The sequence below is a fragment of the Parus major genome, chromosome 4 (assembly GCF_001522545.3).
Source record: "Parus major isolate Abel chromosome 4, Parus_major1.1, whole genome shotgun sequence".
Lineage (NCBI taxonomy): Eukaryota > Metazoa > Chordata > Aves > Passeriformes > Paridae > Parus > Parus major.
The window spans coordinates 8,726,413-8,744,739 of NC_031771.1; positions in this window are offsets into that span (position 1 = coordinate 8,726,413).

Below are 18,327 nucleotides of genomic sequence, written 5' to 3' on the forward strand. Positions count from 1 at the left end.
GAGCATACCCTATTGAGAGTAATTTTTAATGATGTTAGGATTGCCAAATGAACATTTCATAGCAAAACAGGATTGGAAAACCTGGTCTTGATACTTCCCTCCTAAATGCATCTCATACCAAATACGTGAAAGATGAGAGCTCCAGAGAGATCCATCTAGGACAAAAACAAACTGCTAAAGAGCACAACTTGGTAATGGCAGCTGAGGGAGCAGCTCTGTAGGAGAAGGGGCCACAGCTGGTGAGTGCATGCCTTTGGAACTGGAGATGAAACAAGTGAATGCACTGTCTGAAAGCCAAATCCCCTTCAAACATTGAAACATCCAGTATCATATGCAAAGGCCTATCTTAAATGAAGTACCTGAGAGATGTCTTGATCAGTCTTTTGCATAACCAGACATGAAGTGATGGAAGTGGGACACCTGCCAATTCAACTCCGATTAATTTCTGAAATTGGCACATGTGAGAGAATTTCTGTTCAGCTTCATGTGTTCCAAAAACTTCCACATTGAGTTCATCTGTGGCTGGTCAATTCCAGCAGCAATGTCAGTTTTTAAATCTTGGTTGGTGTTTCAAATGCAAAACACTTATCAGTACCAAGTCCTCTACAGAACTGAGGAAAATACATGTGTTTCTGCATATATGTAAAATTACCACTGCTTGTGTGTCATTTATTAATATTATTAATATTATTAACATTATTAACCACACAAAACCCCTCTTTAAAGTTCTTGGCTCTTCAATTAGGTTTTTCTCCTCTGAAATTTGCTGCTGTCACTGGCTGTGCCAAAGGCTGCTGACATAACAGAATTAATCATCATAATCAGGGTAAAGAATTACTCATTTTCTCATTGAAGTGCCCTTGCACTGATCCTTGCTAGATCAATACTCCAAAGCTAACAAGGTTCTATGGCACATCTGAAGTGAGGGTCACAGCAGTGCCTGCAGCAGATGCTCAATGTACCTGCTGTAATTTAGCAAAGTCACTACTTGGTGGACATTATTTTTGCTTTTCTTTTGTGCTTCTCTTCAGACCACTGAAAATGCTTATGCTGTCAGCTTGTCTGGAAATTTGGTCCAGGAATTAGCCCTGCAGTTCCTGGCCTCCCAGGGGTCAAAACAGGCAAGTTTAAGCTGCTTTAAAGTAATCTGGTGCATTCAGGCTGGAGCAGACAAACATGTCAATCTGTGGCAGCACAGGCTCGATAGGATGTGATGTGTTGCGTTTCCTCTGCTTTTTCAGTACAGGTAAAGGCAGGCGCTCTGTTTGGGATAGGCCCTCAGAGATTGCTTTCAAAGAAAGTGCATAATTTTGGTTTTCTTAAGGTAAATGGCAGGAACAGGATGGAACAGAAAATGAACATGTATTCTGACTTCATTGAAGAACAGGTCTGGGACAAAATTATACTGGCTCCATTTTTCTTAAAATGCCAACTGTAAGCATACAGTGTTGTTCTCTGCACACCATTCCTTCAAAGCACTCAGTACAATTTTAGTGTTCAGCTCTAGATAGGGAAACATCTTTATTGAACTTCCTACATAATTTCTTTGCTTAAATCTGTGCTCGATAAATTATTTTTCTAATAAGGTAAAAACAGTAATTATGAGTTCTGTACAAGCTTGTGGACATATTCTGTCCTTCCTGAGGAAGAAAGCAAAGTGCATATACCTTCACAGAATTCACAGAATGACTAGGTTGGAAGAGACCTTCAACATGAAGTCCAACCCATGCCCTAACACCATAACTAGACTGTGGCACCGAGTGTCGCATCCAGTCTTTTTTTAAAAAAACACATCAGGGAGGGTGACTCCACCATCTCCCTGGGCAGACCATTCCATTACTTTATTATTCTTTCCATTAAAAACTTCCTCCTAATATCCAACCTATATTTCCCTTGGTGCAGATTGAGATTGTGTCTTCTCCTTCTGTCAGTTGCTGCCTGGTGAAGGAGTCCAACCCCCACCTGACTACAGCCACCTTTCAGGAAGTTGTAGAGAGTGATCAGGTCACCTCTGAGTCTCCTTTTCTCCAGGCTAAACAAGCCCAGCTCCCTCAGACATTCCTCATAGGGCTTGTGTTCCAAACCCTTCACCAGCCTTGTTGCCCTCCTCTGGACCTGCTCAAGCATCTCAACGTCCTTCCTAAACTGAGGGGCCCAGAACTGGACACAGCACTCAAGGTGCGGCCTCACCAGTGCTGAGTACAGGGGAAGAATGACCTCCCTGCTCCTGCTGGCCGCACTACTCCTGATACAGGCCAGGATGCCATTGGCCTTCTTGGCCACCAGGACACACTGCTGGCTCATGTTCAGCTTGTGGCTGTGGACCAGTAGCTCCAGGTCCCTTTCCACCAGAGCACTGTCCAGCCACACTGTCCCCAGCCTGTAATGCTGCAGGGGGTTTTTGTGGACAAAATGCAGGACTTGCACTTGGACCTATTAAGCTTCGTCCCACTGGACTCTGCCCATGCATCCAGGTCTCTCTGCAGAGCCCTCCTCCCTTCCAACAGATCGACACACCCTCCCAGCTTGATGTTGTTTGCAAACTTACTAATGAAGGACTCAATACCCTCATCCATGTCATCAATAAAAATATTGAACAGAACTGGCCCCAGCACAGTCCCCTGAGGAACACCACTAGTGACTGGCTGCCAGCTGGATGCAGCATCATTCACCACCACCCTCTGGACCTGGCCATCCAGCCAGTTCTTAACCCAGCAAAGAATGCTCCTGTCCAAGCAGGATTGAGCTGCCAGCTTTTCCAGGAGTATGATATGGGAGTATAGTAGTTTACATTCACCAATTTAGTTTCCTGGCCAACGCACAAAATAATGTCTAGCTAAAAATCACTAGAAAACTTTCTCATTTCTTGCTCTGAGATATGGATTAGGAGAAGGGCAAAACAAGCTTAAAACTTAAAAGGCATAAAGAAAGTTTATTAACAAAACTACAAGAAACCAGAATAAAACCTCCAGAAACCCTTTTTCCCCCACCAGCCAACCCTTGTCCAACTGACAACATAGAAACAAAACCTGGTGGTTAAAATAGTCCCAACTATATACTAGCTTTTCATCAATCTTTGTAGAGAAAAAGTAGTTCTCTTTTGTCAATTTATGAAGAGTTTTTCATGGTTTTCTATGTCTCTGATGCCAACTGCCCCGGAATCTCTGCCATCAGTCCTTTCCTCCCATTTCACACTACCCTGAGGTGTGTTTATGGGCCATGATTCAAGGGGTGTCATTTTAAGGATAAGCTATTCAAAGGCAAAAATTCTCTTCATCTGTCTCTGTGGTCATCTCTGGAAACAGAAGTTTCCTCTTTGTCTCTTAAGGGCCACATATCTTCATCAACTCTCACTTCTCCTTTTCTGTTCCAGCATCTCATAGGATCACAACTAGTTCACCATTTGCTCAGCTCTATCAATGAACTACCTTTGCTTAGATCTACATTTTGAAATACTTCATCCCCCCAAAATACTCTCATGACTTAAAGGAGTTTTTTCAGAACATTATTGTCCATCTCCATATTTTTTACAAAAGACTATTTCAGCTTATTAGTGCATCTTCTTATTCTCTTCCCACCTGAGGCTTAATTCCTTTCCTCACTGGCTTTGATAGTTTATGTTGTCTCTTTACATGTTGATCATTCTCTCTCTTCCTCTCTCTCTGGAAAAAGGATTAAATCTGCAAGTCTCATCTGGGTAGTAAAAGGGTTAAAATCTTGCTCAAGCTGCAGGTATTCAGGGTATCAGGTTTCAGCTCAGCGGAGCTCAGAGCTGGGGACCCCCCTGGGAAAAGCTTCAGCCACTCCGGAGGCTTCCCAGGAGGTTGCAGCAGAGCCCGGCCTGGCCTGGGCCCGGGAGAAGCCCCGCAGGCCCCATCTCCTGCCCGGGAGCCACGGCAGGCCCAGCCCAGCCCCTGCCCAGGCCACATGGCCTGGAGAGGGGATGGGAGCCAACTGGAGTTCTGCTACCTTTCAAAACTGTAAACCAAAGAGAAAGAGAAATTCCCAGGCTTCAGTTTTAAAGGGTGGTGTTCACAGGTTGATCTCACTTTCCAATGGTCAAAACTACTGCCAATTCTCAGAAATGGACAGTTATTGGTCAGGAGAAAAACTCCCATTAGCCTTCAGCAGCCTTAACTTCCGTAGGTGGTTTTCACTTTTTTTCTTAAATGCCAATCTATCACAGGGAGACAGTGTCAAAGTCCATATAGACAACATCCACAGCTTTTCCTGCATCCACCAGGTGGGTCACCTGGTCATAAAAGGAGATCAGGTTGGTCCTGATACAACCTACCCCTCCTAAACCCATGCTGGCTGGATCTGATGCCCTGGCCATCCTGTACATCCTGCATGATGACACTCAGTATCAACTGCTCCTTACCAGGTACTGAGGTCAGGCTAACTGGCCAATAATTACCAGGGTCCTCCTTCCTACTCTTTTTGTGAATGGGTATCACATTGGCCAGCTTCCAGTCATCTGGAACCTCACCAGTGAGCCAGGACTGTTGGTAAATGATGGAGAGCGGCTTCACAAGCTCATCTGCCAGCTCCCTCATCACCCTGGGATGGATCCCATCTGGTCCCATAGATTTATGAATATCCAAGTGTATCAGCAGTTCTCTGACTGCCTCCTCCTGGATAATAGGGGGGCCATTCTGCTCTCTGACACCATCTACCAACCCAGCAGGACAGTTGTCCTGAGGACAATCCATCTTCCCACTAAAGACTGAGGCAAAGAAGGCATTGAGCACTTCCACCTTCTCCTCATCTGTGGTTACTAAGTTCCCTCTCTCATCCAATGAGGAACAAAGGCTGGTCTTACCCTTCCTTTTACCATGAATATATTTGTAAAAATATTTTTTATTACCCTTTACAAAAGTTGCCAATTTAAGTTCAAATTGAACTTAGGCCTTCCTAATTTTTTCCTACATGCTCTAGCAGCCCCCTTAAATATTTCCTGAGGGACCTGACCCTCCCTCCAAAGATGACACATCCTCTTTTTATTTCTAAGTTCCTCCAAAACCTCGTTGCCCATCCAGGCAGGACACTTGCCTCATTGACTCATCTTTCAGCACACAGGGAACACTGTGTTCCTGTGCCCTCAAGACCTCTGTTTTGAAGCATGCCCATTCTTCCTGAGATCCTTTGTTTTTAAGGGCTGCTTCCCAAGTAACTCTCTGAATAAATCTCCTGAACAGGCCAAAGTCTGCCCTCCAGAAGTCCATTGTAAAAGTCTTATTGGCGTATCTTTTGATTTCACCAAATATCAAGAACGCTATAATTTCACCATCGCTGTGCCCCAAGCGGCCTCCTCATGGGTGCAGCTTTGCAGCAGTTGTTTTTCCAGGCATTTAGGTTTCTGCAGGCTTCCAAAGTAGTCTAGTGAAAGGTCATATTTCAGTTGTTACTACCTTGAGCTGGCACACCCTGTGAATTCATGTTGACATCTAGAGTGAAGTCTTTGCACACCTCTCCTGATGGTGGGAAAATCTCAAAGGGGCTCATCCTTTTCTCTGCCATACTCATAAGGTGATGAATTTAAATCAAATTGGAGGCATGCCAAGAGTATATGTGCCTAACTAGCAGGGATTCACTTCAAAATAATCAACCTCTTTCTCTATGCCAAAAATAAAACAGTAGGAACAGCAACAGGCAACTATAGCAGTGAAATACTTGTATTACCTGTTAAAGAAATTGTGGGGGGTTGGGGTGTTTACATTCTAATAAATTCATTTTTTTAAATTAGTGGCTTTGTAATGTGAAAATCTACAACAGATGTGACATAAAATAAAGTTGAAGTAAAAACATTACTTAGGCCCTGAGGCACTCAGTATTTCTCATTTCAGAGGGAAACCAAAGTGAATCTCAAATTACAGGTAAGTTTGGGAAACACTTTGGGAGAATCACGTGTTTCATAAGTGAGGTTTAAAAGAATGCAGCAAATGCTTTAGTGTTAGAAAATAGTAGTAGTTGAGATAGCTAAGATAGTCTTTCTCATGTTTTGCAATTTTTTCTCAGCAAACCTGCTTATCTGTAGTAGCTTAATTTGGTGAGACAGAAACATAATTTAGTTTTTCCCCCTTCCATATTGAATACAGGCTGTTGAACCTACTGTTTGTTTAGCAAAGGGAAACTAGGGGCTTTTCTATGGATTATTCTTCACATCTGTGACATTGTCTTGCTGATTTTTGTCTATCTTGCTTATGGAAGCTAAAAACTAGGCCCTGCTTCAAATTTTCCATGTGTAGTAGCCAATTACAGCACACATAATCTTAATAAAGGAGTGTCATAAAATACGTTTAGTCTGGACCTTCATGGGTAGGTGATGGAGAGTCCAAGCTGCAGAGGGCTGCTGCCAACTGGACTGTTCAGGCTGTGATTTTTTCAACTACTGTTTTCTGTCTATGTACCTACAAAAAAAGAGATGATGAAATTTGTCTATGTCCTAAGTGCTTTAAGCTTTTAGCAACTATTTATTAATTACATGAAGACTTTTGGGAGATGACTAATTACATTTCTGCATCTTGTAGAATCTGATCTCTTGCTGCTTTAAGCAGCTTCATCTTTCAGTCTTGAGAGCATTGTCCAGTGGGAACTGTTGAAATTTAGAACAAATATTTTCACGCTAATGGTTAACACATTAACGTCATGTTATAAGATTTTCTTCATCTTCCCCACTTCTGCTTAGGCTCACATTGTGTTCCACAACACCTCCTAACATTTAAGACGAACTGTAGATACTGAAGATTACCGAGTTGTTTCCACTTGGATAAATGGGAACTTTGCCATTGGTTCTTCTGAAAATAGGATCAGGACCTGGACAGATGCATGTAATGTCTTGCGAGACAACTAATACTCTTCTGCCTGAACAAATTTTAAGCTCTGAGCACTTTTAAGTTTGTCCTCTAGCTCTCTGTGACATGCCTGCTACTACTTTTTCAACTGCTCAGTACACTATAATGATCTTCCCATTCATTTTCTGGAAAGATAACTACCGGATCAAAAGACTCACAGTCACGGGTGCTAAATTACACCTGAGTATAAAGAAAAATGCATTAAATCTACAGGAGTATGCAATGAATTCATAATGAGCTGGTGCTGTTACCATAATAAACAAATGCAATTACATTTGTAATTTAAGTCTGTAAATTTAACTCCATTTAAGTCTGGCAGTGCAGGCCAAGAAAGCATTATAAAGAGCTTAACCTTCGGGCTTTTGTTTGCCGAAGCATTCACAGTTCCTGTGGACCACTGTGCAATTCCTTACCAGGCATTTAACACATACAACCACTGCTGCCAGATTTGGAACTTTAAGAATAATTCAGAAGTTAGATAATAAATTGCATTCCTTCCACATTCTCCCCACTTTCTTGATGTTATATACATTTCAAAGATTCCCTCCTGACATTTACTTGCTAGTACTGCACAAGAACACTGCTGTTATCTACTCTCAAGAGCATTTCTGAGCAGACAGGGCCAACATAAAACGTAGCATGTTCCATCTAAGTGTATCGCACCTTCCAAAAAACGCTGCTCTTTTGTTCAACAGTGCACAAAGTCATTAGCAAATTAACAGCTTAAGAAGCCTTTCCTGCAAAAAACATTTCTGACCTTGGTTTAAGTCAGTAGGTTTTAGTCAACATGTGCCCAACATCCTGTTGGTGCTGTAGCGTGGATTTCTGCCATTCTCTGGGTTCTGTCAGAACCGCTGCATCCTATGTAGCCACCTTTGCAAGCACCAGAGCTCACTCACAAAGGAAACCACTCACTGCCACAAACTTTCCCCCTCTTCTGCTTGCCACTAGCTGCACCTGACCATCACATTTCCCGTGTAGAGAAACCCAAGCTGTTACAGGTCAAGCAACTCCAGGCTGGCCAAAGCTCCTGCTTTGTGACACCTCACAGCTCACTCACTGCCTGCTCCCCTTGTTACAACCTCTCTCCCACCTGCACCCCTTCAGCAGGGCCCATCTGACTCTGTGTGGGGTAGTTATGCATGGCATGTCTCCTCAGCTGGCCTCCAGAATTCCCCACACATGACAATTCCTGCAGCCCTGGACAGCTGGATGAGCTGCTGTGGACACTCTGCACATTTGCAGATGCTATATGATCAAATACTGAATACTGCTGTACCTTCCTGCTTCTTCAGAAGATAAAATGTTGCGGCAAAAAGTATAAATAGCATTTATCCTATTTAAAACATGACAGATCTCCTATGCTATGCTATTTTATTATATTTAAAATGAATTTGCAGATGATGATATATATTTTCTGCTGACCCTGAATGTTTTATCATTAAAATCCTAGCACTCTTACTACAATGCCTTCATAATATATTAATATGACTATCTCAGCTTCTAGAAAACTAAAATATAACCTCATAGTCTTACGGGCTATAATTTTTTTTTGGGTAGAAAAAAAAAAATATATTACAGCTATATCAGATTATTAACATTGAAAATGAGCCAGTCCCTAAAGAACCATTTTAAAATATCTGAAAGTCTTTGTCCTTTTGGAGATATTTTGTTCTCAGATAATAACTTGCTTCCAGGTTTATAGAGAGAGTTAAGAGGTCTTCCCACGTGCTTCATGGCTGCTCTCATAAGCTGCAGCCCAGCGGGAGCGTGTGCCCTGGGGTGACAGGCATTGCTGCAGCTGACAGAGAATTAATGTCAGCCCAAGCAGTGATTTGACCCATGAAGTTGCAGGACACAGTGTTTTGTTTCCAGCTAAGCTCAAGTCCTTTGGTGAAGTACCCTAAGGTGAGAACAAAAGCCAAATTATCTGTGATATTCTTTACTGGACTAAGTCTAGCATCTGCATTTTGTTTCAATACATGGGATATTGCCAAACTACATAGTAATAAATGTGAGGGTTGTTTTTCCTATACTTGTCTCTTGTAGTCTTTCAGCTCCCCAGGTCCTGAACAATGCTTTGTGGCTTGTGGTCCTTTGCTCAGCATAATTTCAGTCCTCCTCTCTCCTGCCAAAGCCCCACTGTTGCCCACTCACCTTTAGGTTCAACTCAACTGCAGGGGTTGATGTCTAGTCCAGTAAGCCATGACTTTTGGATGGGATGGGTGTTGGTGAAATGCATCCTGTAGACTGTGGACTGTCCTTGGATAACCTCCCACTTGTTCTGAGCCTGCGGTACCTCAGGTTGAACTTCCTGGGTCTTTTAAGACACACTTGCAACTGTGGCAGGGTCTGCACCACTATGTTGCCCTTTTCCTAATAGTAGTGTTGCTTCTGTCACTAATATTGACCATTTGGTGTGTGAGATCAAATCTCTGAAGCCTTGGAGGTTGCTTTTGCAGTACAGTAATTGATGGACAGCCGGAGTATAACTGACTTCTATTTACCCAGAACTGGCAGCTGGGAACAGCAGGAGGCAATTCTTGTCTCAGGAATCTCAGCCCAGCACCACTTGCTGGTTTCCAGGGAGCCATTGCTGCCTAAAGAATCAAGTCTAATCAAGGACCAAGGCAAAGAGCACAATCTCCAGCTGCTTGCAGAGTTTGTGCTCCTTTGAGTAATGCCTCTGCTCAGAGCCTTGCAAACCCAAACTAACAGCACACAACATTTCATTCTGAAGCTAAACAAAAAGACCAGCACAGAAAGCTGTTTGTGTGGTTTTCTGCAGACAACGTGACTCTCCAATTTTTGAGATTCAGAATTAAGGAATATGCATATAGAATTAGTGGCTGTAGTTTAAAAAACTTTCACTGAAGACTCAGGTCAAATTGCCTGTGTTAAGTGTAGGAAATCAGCAAACAATAATTTCCTGTCATTTAAATGACAAGAGTTGTGCAGTTGATCTTGGGAAAGTTAAAAATGTGCTGACATAACAAGCATTCACTTGCAATCACAGAATTAATTAGGTTGGAAAAGACCTCTGGGATCGTGGAATCCAACCTTTGACCTTGTCAAGCAGGCTATGGCACTGAGTGAGCTGTTTCATGAACACCTCCAGGGATGGTGATTGCACCACCTCCCTGGGCAGCTCATTCCAGTGTTTAACAGCACCTTCTGTGAAGAAATTCTTCCTGATGTCCATCTTGAACCATTCCTGGCACAGCTTGAAGCTATTTCCTCTTGTCCTGCTGCTTGTTGCCTGGGAGAAGATATTGATCCCCAGCTGGCCCCAACCTCCTGTCATGGAGTTCTAGAGAGTGATAAGGCCCCCCTGCGCTCCCTTTTCTCCAAGAGAAACACCCCCAGCTCCCCCCGCCTGCCTCTCACAGGACTTGTGCTCCCTCAGACCCCTCCCAGCCCCATTGCCTTTCTCTAGACATGCTGTAGCACCTCAATATCTTTCTTGTAGTGAGGGGCCCAGAACTGGACACAGCACTCAAGGTGTGGCCTCAACAGTGCTGTATACAGGGGCATAGTCACTGCCCTGCTCCTGCTGGCCACACTCTTGCTGATCCAGGCCAGGGTGCCACTGGGCTTCTTGGCCACCTGGGCACACTGCTGGCTGTAGACCAATCATAACTATATGAACAATCAAGCACTTTACCTTTCTCCTAAGAGCCCCATCTGAAAACAGTTTTTCCATACTCAGCTTTCACATTTACTGAGACCTCTGTTGCCATCTTAACTGGAAATGTATGGCATACTAGATCAACTGTTTGTTGCTACAGCCACACTCTGCAGGGAAGAGGAAACCAATATCATGCTTGATTGACTGAAGGAATACATTTTAAAGGTGTGGAAGATGAAGTAGAAGTGCAGGAGGTAAAATTCCCAGGTCTACTGTATAATGCAATATATTCTGAGATGTTGGAATTGCACAATATCAGTCAGTCCAGATCAATCCTGAGATCTGGTTGCACCAGACATCTGTGGTTATCATTCTTATTTCTGCCATGGAAAGAAAAGTCTTTAATTTCATTCTTGCATTTTGTTAGCCACCATGAAATATTGCATCATGGCTGAAATGGTGAAAGCTGTTTCTCTGTGCCTGTAAGCCACAAAACCACTAATTTTTCATATGAATAAACTCTAACACTTTGAAGATCCAGAAAGTTTGTAAAATTCTCTTCTTTTACTAATGCCACTACTCTAAATATTTGGATTCCAGGCTTATCCCATAGTGCCTTTATCAGTAGAAGAGTAGCTTCTGACCAGATGGCCATAAATTTGTGCTTCTAAATATTACAGAACTTGCACTGTCAGGAAAAAAAAGGTCCCTCTGTGACTTGTCCATTTTACACAGAGAACAGTCAGTTATGTGATACATAAACCATGTCACTGCCCAGTGGAAAAAACTAACACAGTATTAATGTGGCTTCAGATCCATCCAGCTGAGGATATGATAGTTCAGGTATTAAACTGCCTTTGTGATTTCAATTACCTCCCTTTTATATGCCTGGAAAGTAAAGTTATCAGCATAAAAATAATAAAGCAGAGAGTTCTATAAAAGTGGCAAATGAGTCATTGCAATTGCTTTAGTCAGTGTAACCTACTTCTGCATAGTCACAGATCGGGATGGTTTACTTGTTGCCTAAAATTTATATGTGCATAAAGAAAAACAAGTCGTGAAAGCAATCCTGTTTGCACTACAAACTCAACTTTTCCTTCTCCTCACTGCTGTCCTGTCCCACATCCCCCACCTCCCTAGCAGCCAAAAAATCAAATCAATTGGTTTTAAATGCAAGGGATGAAATGGGATGAAATGGGACTATACTTTAAAGTGAAGGAGAAGGTAAAGTGAAGAAGGAAATTACTAACTAAAATTAAATCACAGCTTAGGGGATAAGAGTAACAGTCTAAAGACGTAATGAATTTCAGAAACCCAAAATGCAGCTGGTTTAAATTGTATTTTTTATGTTTGATTGATCAAGAAAATGTGTTACTTTAGAGATAAGGCAAAAGTTATCACACTGCGAGATGGTTTCTGGTGTCACTGTCATCTGGTTAAAAAGATGCAGCACCCAAGGGCTCTGCTTGTTTATTAAAAGTATCTGTTTTAGTTCCAGAAGAAAAATTAAAATTCACTGCTTCAAAAAGGGTATGAGAGTGCTGGAAATTCATAGTTTAAGTGTGTGACATTACAGGGACCCTGACCTTTCTCCTTCCTGTATATGATTGCCAGCACACCAGAGTCCTGCTAATTTCAACTTAACTCCTATACTGCCCAAGAAGTACTGACTGGAGTTTGTCAGTGTATGGTTCACATGTGTGGATTTAACTTCTGCTGAGGAGCCTGATGTCACTGTGAAAGCATGAAACTCACCCCAAAGCAGTGAAGGAGTCCCAGTTTCCTGAGCCAAGGTACCTTAGCAGGATGCAGCACCTGAGCCAGATGGGTTGAAGCTCCTCTGGGTGTGTCTGAAATGAGCCCACTGCCCCAAAGCAGGGTTGTGTGCAGTGGGGATGGCATCATATTCAACATCTGGCCTGATGTTGCAAGTCTGATGCTGTGTCTTCCTGGCCAGTTTACAGCAGAGGCTGAGTCCTGCCCTAGAGCAGTCTGAGCAAGATGGCACTCATGTGTCACCCTGAAAACTCAGCTTCTGAGCTTGCTAACATAGTTTTCTAAGGACTTTCCCAGGACAGTAACTGTAAACATAGATATGTGTACATTCTTTCTGTTACACATCTTGTGATGGGCATCTCTCATCTCTCATAAGTGAGAAAGTGTTATCCTGACCATCCAATCCCTGGCTGTGGTAAGAAGCCTATAAATCCTGGGAGGAAAAATAAACTCTGCTGTTTCTTTCACCACACCTCGACCTGTGTCTGCGTGATCTATTCATCTTCGGCGGTAACACTCATGCACTCAGTGCTTGGGAGAGTGTGTTTGCTGCACCCTGGGAGCTCCAGTCATGCTGTGCAGGACCCACATGCATGTGCTCCAGGAGGGCATTGTGCAGGAGAGGGACTGGAAGCAGCAGAAGTGCTGCAGCTCTAGCACAGGTGTCACCATGGAAATCCCAGGCTGAGGCACACTAACCTGCATAAACTGCTTCCTGGGCTTGGACAAGGCCCCTCACCATGGAAAAATCCCTGCTCAGGAATTATCTTCGTGGTGCCAAGTAATAAGAGGCAACAGCGAGAAACTGATGCACAGGAAGGTCTACCTGAACACTAGAAAAACAACTGCACTGAGCACTGGAACAGGCTGCTCAGAGAAGGTGTGGAGTCTCCCTCACTGGAGATACTCAACCATCTGGACACAATCCTGTGCCATGTGCTCTGGGATGACTGCTTGAGCAAGGAGGTTGGACTAGATGATCTACCATGGTCTTTTGCTGACCCATTCTGTGTTTCTGTGATTCTGTCTTTGCTTGAACTGACAGTACAGACAGGGCCCTTATGCTGGGCAATTGTGTCTCCATAATTCCACTGTTTTGTTAGATCCCAGTGTGCCAAATACAGAGGGAAGGATGGAGAAGCACCTGTTTACAGATGTAAACACTGCCACTCACAGAACCTGAAGACAGAATACAGAATACAGAGTGTTTGAGGGTTGAGTTCACTTCCTTTTCAGCAGCATACTGACTGTTTTTAATGTTTGCAAAGCTTTTGGCTATAAAAGATATATCTATATTTGGCTGGGAGGTTTCTCTGGGTCTATAGTAACTGCCACAAAGGAATTCCTCCAAACTCCTTTTCCTTCCTTTCTTAGCTCCTCAGAGACTTCTGCTGCTGTCCCTGGCAGCAGACCAAGGGGAAACAGCTTCAGTTGAAGCTCCCCTTGTAGCAACAAAACACCATTGATCAGCCACATCTGTCAGTGCCAACAACTTTTTGAAGCTGGCACTCTTTTAATGCCTGGCTTCTCTCTTTATTTAAGGTTCAGGTACACAATGTAAAGAACTCCTCTGGAGAGTAATTTTATTTATTTCATCCTTTTGAAAAGAAAAACTCCTGCAGCTGACCAGCCCTGAAAACACCAGTTCAGATCCATCTTAGGCTGGGCATGGAAGGTCATGAGGTCCTATTCCTACCCTCCAGTGAGTGGCCACTGGCAGATGCAGAGCACTGGGAACACCAGCCTAGAGACATCCCAGGGATTAGAGGCCCTGGGTTGTCCTCAGCTGCACTGGTATTTATTCAGGGCAGTACCTTACCATAGGTATTTTGTATTTATACCTAGGTACTTACTGCATTCAAAGATCCTAATCTTGCTTTCACCCCTATGGGATATTGATTTTAAGAAAATACTCTGCTTCATTTCTCAGGGTTGCAACACAATGGATCATGTACTTGGGGATCCACTCCCATTAATTTCTAGCTTACATTCTCACTCTTTCACAACACCAAAATGTCAGTGGTTTTAGCATTTTCTACATAATTTCCTCTGAGAGCACACAAGTTAAAAAGAAGACAAAAAATAAGCTTTTATTTAAATAACACCATCCACATAGTACCTTTGAGCATGCAGGAAGAGTTATATAAAGGTCCTTCCACTTACCTTTTCTTTGAGCAGGTTAAAACCCCCACTTATTCCTTGATGATTGACTTTTTTTTGCTTAAGTGTGGCCCTTATTCCCTCCTTGTTCACAAATTTAGAAAGCATGAAAGTTTGCTATAATTTACATCAGTTGAATTTTATCAGCAGAAAAGCAGACAAAAACGTAAGTACTACTGACAGAAGAGGCAGTGTCTGAAAGAAAAAATATGCATTTGCTGTTACTGAAATGAAGGAAATTAAACTTATGCTTGTTTATTTGCAGCTATATTCCTTTGAAACATTACAAAACCTCATGAAAATCTAGATGTTAGAGACTGTATAATCACTTAGAAAGTTAATGTGCATAAACATATATAAGATGATTGCTCTTTTTCTTGCACAGCCCTTTTACTGTATTACTGTATAAATCAGACCTACTTTATTTTCCCTTGCTTAGTTTTGTACTCTTTTTAAAGCATCTCAGCGAATGAATACATATTTCTAGATCCTTACAGCTTTAAACTGAAAATTTATTACTGTATTTTCACAGCAAAAAAGGCCTTCCAGACATTTTTCTATGAAACCTATTACTGCAGAAAGGAGGACTGGGGGATTTAATGACTCAAAATATGATTTCCAACCTGGGAGGTGTGTGACAAATCTGAGGGCAAAATGTCATGTCACAGAAGAGTAGAGTCTGAACAGGAGATCTGTAAAGTCGCCGGCCCTGTCCTATTGTGGTGGCAGCTGGGATAATGGTGGACACGGCTCCCCAAAGATTGTAATCTTTTCTTTCTTGCTCTTGCTGGTACCCAAGAGCATATGGTCATGGTCGTATGGATAAGAGAGGTACAAATTATAGCCATGCAGAAACCAGGGGAAAAATCACCCTGATCATTGGAAGCATACGGATCCACTGAGGCTTGAAAGCTGGGCTACAGCATGCTCTGCTGGCAGGGTGTCCTTGTGTGCCTCAGAAAGGGTGATTGTGCAACACAGGGATGGAAACTTCTGTCTCTCCCTTAACAAATGCAGTGCTGGTTTAGGGAGAGCAGGACAAGCCAGAAATGGTGTCATGGGAGGTGCTGCCTCAGGATTATGCTCTGAATTTAGCAGTCTCACAGGAGAAAAAGCACAAACAGGTTAGGGAAATGTTGTAGGGCAGAGAAGAATCATGTGATTACCAGTTTTTTCTTCTAATTGATCAGTGATCTGTTAGACAACAAAGCCCTGGTTGTCTGTGCTGCATGTCGTACACACAGAAAGATGTTTTGCCGGCACACAGAGTCTCTGGTTGCAGCAGTGCCTTTGGCTGTAGTCATATGTGGCACTGGCTCTGGATGTTCAGAAGGGAAAGAAGTATCACCTCCCTCCATGTAATACAGAGAGCTGATAGGTTTTTCTTTCTGCTGATACATCAGTCACAGCTTTCTCTGTTGGCGCCTATTTGAATTTTATTTCTTACCCAAAAGCCCTGCACAGGTACATTCTACCCTCAGGGACCACAGAGGTTATGAGCACAACTGGTGCTGGGGAGAAGAGACCCCAGAGTGTCCAAAAGTGGTCAGTCCTACTTCCAAAAGGGGGCTTCAGTAAGAATACGTGTCATAGTGGTCCTTGCCAATTGCATGATGGCTCTGCCTATAATGTAGGTGTCTGTCTAACGGGCACTGAGCTAAGACCAACAAAACACAAGTCATACAGGCCACAGAACATCTTCTGATGTTGATGACTTTTGATTACCACTGCTTACCACTGTCCCGAGCTGCAGCTGTATTTGCTGCTGTATTTGCAGCTGTATAACAACTGCACTGTGTATAGAGTAAGTGAAATTCCAGATGGAGGACAAAGTGTCTTTTCTTTTGTTTTGTCTGTAATTGAAAAAGCTTAAATTTTATTTATAGCTGTTTTATGATTGACCTTAAACACTGCATTTGCTATAGTGGAATGTTGAAATTTGGAATGGAAACATTACACAGAACCCATCAATTATCTCTATGATGCAAATAAAAATAGTGCCATGAGTGTTCAAAAAAATCTTTCTATCCATTTTGTCTTTTCATATTTATTGAAAAGACAAAATGGTCTCTTCCCCAGGTCACTTGAAATGAAATTATCTTTTACAGGTCAAGCTATGGCTTCTTTGCAGACAGCAAAAAAGACGGGGCTTTAGATCATTAGAAACCTGAAGATGTTACAGCAATCCAAATGATTTGCATTTCTGAAGGAAAGGCTTTTATTTCTGAACTGTTCACCTCTTATTGATCTAAAAATGTACCTTTTTTTCCCTCATGAAAATTCCTGTCCTCAGAATTTTAAAAATAAGACATATTCCTAGCCCTGATGTGCCACCTCTCCATCAGGAGTGCTCCTCTCCCTGAGGAGCTTCCCATTCCACTTTCAGTGGAAGTGATAGTGATGGAGGAATTGAGCACTTTGGGTAGTGGAGCTGCACTAGGATTCTGGATAAAGTGGAGGAAAAGGAGGTGGAAGACTCAGCCCTGGCTCAGGAACCAGATAGGCCATTTCCTGTAACAGGAAGGGGGCTGCTTCTGCTCTGTCAGCTCCAGAGCCCAGGAGCTTTTTATGATCTGGCTGCTGACAGGCAAAGCTGAGCAGCCTTCATAGAGTTTGAGCCTGAAGTGGATGTTTGACGAGTAGATGAGAAATGAGGCTCTCTCATGTCCCCATCAGACAGGAGACACAATGCCCCCACACCTTGACTCCCTCCCCTGCTGCCCTTTGGCGGGGCTGACACAGTGCTATTTTGGGATGTGATGGGAGCAGAGCAGATGCTCAGACTGTGAACAAGAACAGCATGTATTTAACTGGTGGCACCTGTAGAGGCTGCACCTCCACTGCTTTTTCTTGCCTGAGTCATCTGTGCACCATGTTGTGCTTTCCTGCTAGGTTCCCTTTTATCCAAGAGGGAGGCATCCTTGCCTCTGGAAAGAGGGTGGCTGAGCCTGGGTGCTGCCTTTGAGAAGGCTTCCCTTCCCTGGGGTGTCTTATATGGCTCTTATTTTCAGCCCTTGTGGTGGCTGTCACTGGTGCTGCCAAGAGAGGCCAGGGCCATGCCCTGGGCTGTGCCAGCCTGTGGAGTGAAAGAGAGGGTCAGAAGATGAATGAGGATGCATGAAAAAAATATGGCAAAAGTTAATAGAAAATAATACCTCATTGCTCAGAGAGAGGTTATTATATTTCTAAGGCACTTATGAACAAATAAAATGCATCTACAACTGGAGAAAGAGCTTACCTGCCATGTTCCCCTCCCCACCTTCCAGCAATCCTCTCACTTATTAGCATTTCAACGCTACTTTTCTTTGAAGTACAAACTGTATTTCACTAATATTATTTCCATTCATGCTGTGGAAATGAAACTTATGACACTGTTGATTTCTCAGATCTCTTCAGAGTCTTTGGAATTTGCATTAGATTATTCTAATCACTTAACCTCGTTGTATATATTTACAGAAGTACTTTTGATGTTTAAAGAGATCAGGCTCTGATGAGATGTGCAGGGGGAAATATATACCCCTAAGGAAAGGAATGCTGTTCTTTCTCAGACCACATCTTCAACTAGAAGTTTTCAGATAAAACAGTGGGTCAGTGCTGTCAGGACCTGAGGGAATGATTGTTAGACTGGGAAGATGGAGGGATTGGCTCTGCCTTCAACAGCAGAGAGCAGAGATGGAGTGGGGCTGGGTCCCTACAAGTAAGAGGAAGGTGGTGAGGACTCGTCCTCTCGCATGCTTTATCACCAGTGTAACCTGTGCTCCTGGCCATCTGGCAGAAGAGACTGTCCAGCCTGAACCCATGATGAATGAACCCATACCTACAGACACAAGGTTCTGGGGACTGAGCAGCTGCCAAATCCCTGATCCACTGAATTCAGCAGGAATAATAAAATGTCCTTCTTTGTGGACA